Genomic DNA, 6,846 nt, shown 5'->3' on the forward strand with positions numbered 1-6,846 from the left:
ACCAGGAGCCACGGCCTATCGGCTCATTTTAAGGTGCATTCTGAAAATCAGTCTTACAAGTCCAGTGTCCAAATCCAGACTTTCTTCTTTTACTTTTTTTTGACCATTCTCTTTTCATTTTCGCCTCAAATCAAATGTTTTGCAGTTTCTTTGTCTTAAGTATGTGGTCCTGAATTCATTCAAGAGTTAGAAGTTCACCATTTATTTAGTATTATAAGCCTTTTGACCTCTCAAGCTTTACCGATATGATCTCATGTAGTTCAAGGTTTCTTTGGCCCAAACCAAGTGATTACACATCTGATGTGTGTCATATGGCTCTTCAAATTCGCAGTTTAGAACTAAATCAGAGACTACAGTTACTTAATCCAGTTCTGCTCTCTTGTTCAATGTTTTTCATAAGTGTTTGTTCGTGTCTGTTCTTCATAAGTGACCACTGTAGTGCATATACACAGCTATGCTATCGGTACAGGTATTATTTCTTGTTTTCTTCATTCAGGACTTTCTCTTAAGCGCAATAATTTACCAAAGAAATTCACCTAGTTGCGTAAATAATTTGGTGTATAGATATTCTGTTACTTAATGTCTCCTTGCGGTGATGCAAAGTTTCTGAGATCTGTCACAAGTGGATTTTGCATTTAGACGGTCACTCTTGTCTGATAAAATTACTGCTCTAGCAGCTTCAAATTTATACTTTGATCTCTGATTCATCACTAAATGACACTCATGCGGTGTGATTTATCTTTAATCAGTTCAAAGCTATTTCGACAATGAATCATCAAAGGTCCGATCGAAGAAGGAATTTTCTGGTGAGTGCTGCGGCTGAACCAACATCACAACTCAACTTTCAAAAGCATCAACTTATAAAAATTTATCAGGAAGTGGTAATGGTAAGAGGAAATCATGGTAGTGCACGCTTCTTTCATAAGCAAATTGTGCGCTTAAAATTTCAAAATCTACTCACCTGCATGTATATTTGAAGAGGAATACGACATGATATGTAGCAGGCTACACTTCATCTATGAATAATACGTAAATTTGCCTTGAGAGCATTCTTAGGAAACTTCCACAATTTTTAGTTTTGTTCCTGGGAGAAAATTTTGAGATGACTCTGCTGGTATTCCCAGGGTCTTTTCAGAAATTTTGTACTTCATAGGTATCATCAAATACTTAAGTATCAACAGATATTGTACAAGACAGAAAATTTATTTGAGGATTCCTGCTAGTATGTTGTGTTTCCTGCAGCAACAAGGCTCATCATATTTCATGGAATGAACTAATCAAAAACTACTTACTAACCTACAGCTTCGTCAGTTTCTTGTCTTTCTAGAGTGAAGAAATTATTTTTTTTCTCTCTATTTAAGAATTCAGGGTGAATCAAACCTGTCCAACAAAAATTTTAATAAAGTCCCTTTGTTCAGAAACACCTAAGAATCATTTCAATGGTAAAGTTGCCGACCATTCTTGTTAAAAGTCCGAAAGTCGGCTGGTTTACTGAATTTCTCAGGTACAGACGGATGGAAGGATTTTGAAAAGACATAGAATTACATCCTCCCATACGAATAAGTCAGGAACATGGCCATATGACACACATCAGATGTGTAATCACTTGGTTTGGGCCAAAGAAACCTTGAACTACATGAGATCATATCGGTAAAGCTTGAGAGGTCAAAAGGCTTATAATACTAAATAAATGGTGAACTTCTAACTCTTGAATGAATTCAGGACCACATACTTAAGACAAAGAAACTGCAAAACATTTGATTTGAGGCGAAAATGAAAAGAGAATGGTCAAAAAAAAGTAAAAGAAGAAAGTCTGGATTTGGACACTGGACTTGTAAGACTGATTTTCAGAATGCACCTTAAAATGAGCCGATAGGCCGTGGCTCCTGGTTGTAAAATACGATGAATATTATTGCCAAATGCTTGGTTGAAGTCGAAAATGGATTTAAATTAATTAAAATTATGAGATTTCGAGTTGTTTGGATCATTTGTGTTATCAATCTTCGTTTGTTTACACGACCCACACACGGCAGAGGCATGCAGAGGTACCTCGCTGGCATGCCGGGTCAAAAGTGTGGCCACCGCCGGACGGAGATAATGGGCGCCATTTTGAGATGGGCCAAGCAGCGCGCGTTTAAATGGGAGCCCAAAATACGGACTTTTGGACTCGTATTTCGTGGGTTAATATTGCTCAAAAAAATCGGGGAAAATTCCTGTGAACTCTGTGCACTCTCTAGTTTCCAAAAATGCAAGAATTACGAATTGCTGAACAAGCTCATTCTAATTTCCCGTCGAAATACACCTCCTAATACCGAGTTTCACGAAAATCGATCGATATATGGAAGCGATGTAGCATTTTAGACCACGATCGCCATTTTTTATTATTGAATTTTGAAAATCGGACCTAAAATTCTAATTTCCCGTCGAAATACACCTCCTAATACCGAGTTTCACAAAAATCGATCGATATCAGGAAGCTATGTAGCATTTTAGACCACGATCGCCATTTTTGATTATTGAATTTTGAAAATCGGACCTAAAATTCTAATTTCCCGTCGAAATACACCTCCTAATACCGAGTTTCACAAAAATCGATCGATATCAGGAAGCGATGTAGCATTTTAGACCACGATCGCCATTTTTGATTTTTGAATTTTGAAAATCGGACATAAAATTCTAATTTCCCGTCGAAATACACCTCCTAATACGAAGTTTCACAAAAATCGATCGATATCAGGAAGCGATGTAGCATTTTAGACCACGGCCGCCATCTTGAATTTTTGAATTTTGAAAATCTGACCAAACATTCTAGTTTCCCGTCGAAATATACCCCGGATACCGAATTTCACGATAATCGATCGAACAGGAGCCGACTTAGCATTTAAGGCCACGGCCGCCATCTTGGATTTTGAGATTTTGAAAATCCGACCAAAAATTCGAGATCCCCATCGAAAAGTACCCCCGGATACCGAGTTTCACGAAAATCGATCGAACAGGAGCCGACTTAGCATATTAGGCCACGGCCGCCATCTTGGATTTTGAAATTTTTAAAATCCGACCAAAATTTCGAGATCCCCGTTGAAAAATACCTCCGCTGGCCAATTTCCTCAAAATCCGTTGAAAAATACCGCCCTAAAACCTTATATTTCGTCTATAAGGCAGTGACGTCACGCAACAGGATTGAACCTGTTCGGCGCGATGCGCGTAAACAACCGCGTATATCCAATGTATTACTATATGGAGAAACAACGTTTCGCTCTTGCGGGCGTCCTAAGCAGCGGATTTGAGTGGGAATAATTTTAATCAACTCCTCATTACAATAGCTGAGCGTGTACCAATTTTAAAGGAAATCGCTTCGGCCAATTTTTATCTAGGGGGGGCATAGTGAGTGGGAACAGCAGCTTTATATAGAGTAATAAGTAAAATCTCAAAATGAATTATAAAAAATAAAATTAAAGAAAAAAAGTGTAAGTAAAGAAATGAAAATAAAGTAAAAAAATAATGAAAAAAATAAAGTAAAGTAAAAAAAATGAGGTGAAAAAATGAAGTAAAAAAACAAGCTGCTGGTTCCAACACTACTGTGTTGGAGAGCTCTGCTCCTTCGTGAAACTATTAACATCTATTATTGATTTTTTCTGAAATTTTATATGTATTATTTGAATCTTTACCCAATTATCAGAGGTTACCTGCAGATGCAAAATGTTATGATGTATTTTCATACGACAAATTTTTCATATTACAATAAATAAAGAGAAATAAAGAGAGAAAAATGGAATTATCTTTTATGAATGTGATTTGGCGGCAAATGTTGCAATGGCTATTTTTGCCATCGCATTTTTGTTTCTGACTTTCATCGTTGATAAACTTTCTCTTAACTTGGTAACAATGTAACGAAACCATATGATTTCATTTTCATTTTTTTTTTTTTAAATCAAGTCGCCATCTTGAATTAAGGTTATACTTTCTTAAGTTGGCAGTCTGAAATTCTGAATTGTTATCGGCACAGTTCAAAGAAACTGTTATTGGGCACGGTTCGGAAGACCTTTTCTACCATCAAGAGTGGCGGTAGCCACCCCCGGTCGAGGAAAATGACGTCCTACTAAAGTCCCGATAACAAACGGGTGGCCGACACTCTTAGTCACAGGCAACTCCCTTAATCTGAAAATTGATTCGATTTAGAATGGAATTCAGAGCAAACGGCGGCACGGATTCCAACGATCTGGTGTCTATGGACGCAGCTAAGTTAGCCGGATGGCGTTTAAGGGTTTCATTAAGATCCATCGAGTTTTCAAAAAGTTATAAGCACTTAATGACCCAAAACAAGGAAAATTTTACTTTTTACTTTGCCGGGAAATTTGAATTTCAAGAATCCAGGGTCCTGAGAAAAGTCACTCAAATTCCGCGATAACGGTAACCTTAGACCCATAAAGTGGGTACCTAAAGAATCGTCATGTTACCGTGTCCATGGGTTTTTACAGTTTTCTAACATTCCTAGTGAACCAAAAGAGAAATTACGGAAAATACGACTAAACTGCCCGTCATGACCATCTTTAACAACAGATTTCTCGCTTACCCGGCCGCAGATTGTAATGGAGCCTATGTAAAGGGCACTCCGTGAAGATGTGAGGATTTCATTTTGCCACATAAAAAAGCGCTTTATCTCACGGATAATCCAGCATCCGCTTACATCCTTCAAAATTTTAGCTATAATTTTTGAATTTAGAAAAAAACCAGTAATATAATGGTTCAACGCCATTGGTTCATTCTGTTCAGGTTCGTCCGAGTTTCGGGAACGAAATTCCTGTCGTCGTTATCAACCTCCATCTACTGTATTTATTTGTGAATAATGAACAGATTTAATTTAAAAGTTCAATTCATTTTAGATCCTAACTAATATTACACACTTATATTATTACGCCCACTTTTATCCCGATACACTACTTCATTGGTTTCTTAAAAATCTCAAGTGATTTCTGGTCGGTCGTTACCAACCTCTTTACTTTAACTAGTTGTGAATAGATTTACCTAATTTGGATAAGAGTTTAATTCTTTGTAGATGCTAACTACTATATTTACATACTCATATTATTACGTCTCACGTGTTCTACTGGAGCCCGATATTCTATTACCTTAGTTTCTCTTAAAATGTTCAAGTGGTATCTTTATTTTATTGAACGAAATGTGACAAATTTTTAAGTGAGGTTATGTCGTCTTGTTGATGTCAGTACCTGACCTAAGCGATAGATGTAATTCAGGTAAATTATGTTAACGAAATTACACCGAAATTGTGCCAAACTCTCCAAAGGAAGCAGCATTTACATCACAGAATGTATTCTCACTACTAAAGTCTAAAAATTACTGGAATATGAGCCTCGGCCTTCACATGCGACTGTCACTGAACGTCGACCAAAATTTATTCGCTCTATATCTTGCCATCAACCTATGTGCACTGAGTGATTATGCTTCTTGAAGTGTATGTGTTATTTACATTAAGAACATGTTTCCTTCATGATTTATCTTGGAATCCTCCTATCTCTTCTACCGTTCTTGTTACGCGTGGCTTGCGAACCTGAGCATGTGAGGCACAATTCCATCCTTTTTCGGAACAGTTCAATCATAGGTCAACTTAATGTCACATAATCAAAGGTCTTTGACTGTGAGCATTTGCTCAAATTGGTTTCTTCCGAGTCTCTTTGATTTTGCGTCAGGAGTTGTTAGAAACTTCATTTTGCCCAACAATGTATAACAAGGTCTTTAATGAAAGGTATGTACCCGTTTTATTCTCATAATTTCATAAGTTGATGATATAAATACAATGAAGGCTTCATTTTCTTGCATCGATTACTGTGTGAAATGGGTGCGTCCATTCTTCCTCTGTTCAAAAGCGTAACGGAATAAATTGCTTATCTGTTACGAGGACTACAGTAGTAAGATTCGTAGGTACGTGTGTTCCTGCCTAGTTCCATTGGAATAAGTGTGATCGTGTTAATCAAGGCTAAATACAATTAGACCCCATGGTATCAATGTAATCATAAATGCCTCTCCACTCTTACCAACTAGGTGCGGCATATCCTCCGATCAAGAGATGGAGATTGCCGTCTCAGTAGGTACGAGGGTGAGCCTACGAACCCAGGTATGGTGACCGTAAGTACCGCTTTGGCCTCTCACATTCAGATGAGCCTTTTTTTCTAATGAACTCATGCCAATACTTAGATCTCCAGACTTATTCACTGCATTAAGAACACATAAGATAATAAATTAAATAGGTCAAGTCAGTTGTCAATCTTTATACCAAGTGCAGGTACCAACATAATTTTTTGTATTGGGTGGACAAAAGACACTAGCTGCAACGCAGCGATTCATAGATTTAATTGTTCCCAACCGATCCGTGATCTGGCGTCAATCCTTTGGATAAAAAGATCACGATAGTTCCATTATTAATAATTAGAAACATCATTTAATTTGACAACAGTTCTGTGTGCGTTTCCCACTGTCTGAAGTTCAGTAAAAATAAGGACTCAAAATTCCACGATCATCACATTCAGAGTCCGCCAAAACGAAAATGACGTAGACAGCTCACGACTTGGTACCAACATAACTTTTTCCAACCAACGGAACACACTATCCGCGACACATAGGTTCAAGGGGCTCCTTTCCCCTGATCTTTAATCTGGCGTCTTTTTTTTTAAATAAAAATTACGATGATTACATTATTATTCATTATTTTACATTATGTAGATCAACAGCAGTTCTGTAAACGTTTGATCAATTATTACACATCTTTCAGTGAAAAATCGAATGTGGTTGCCACCTTGATAATGACGTAGTTTCTTGTCAACCAATGAA

General features: G+C 37.3%; 1 protein-coding gene across 2 annotated transcripts in view; it reads right to left on the reverse strand.

Annotated features, from left to right (window-relative positions):
- LOC140224062 (uncharacterized) overlaps nt 1-6,846 on the reverse strand; it is a 526,468-nt gene that overhangs the window by 496,575 nt on the left and 23,047 nt on the right. The gene's annotated exons all lie outside the window — the stretch shown is intronic.

Source organism: Bemisia tabaci, chromosome 2, assembly GCF_918797505.1.
Source record: "Bemisia tabaci chromosome 2, PGI_BMITA_v3".
NCBI lineage: Eukaryota > Metazoa > Arthropoda > Insecta > Hemiptera > Aleyrodidae > Bemisia > Bemisia tabaci.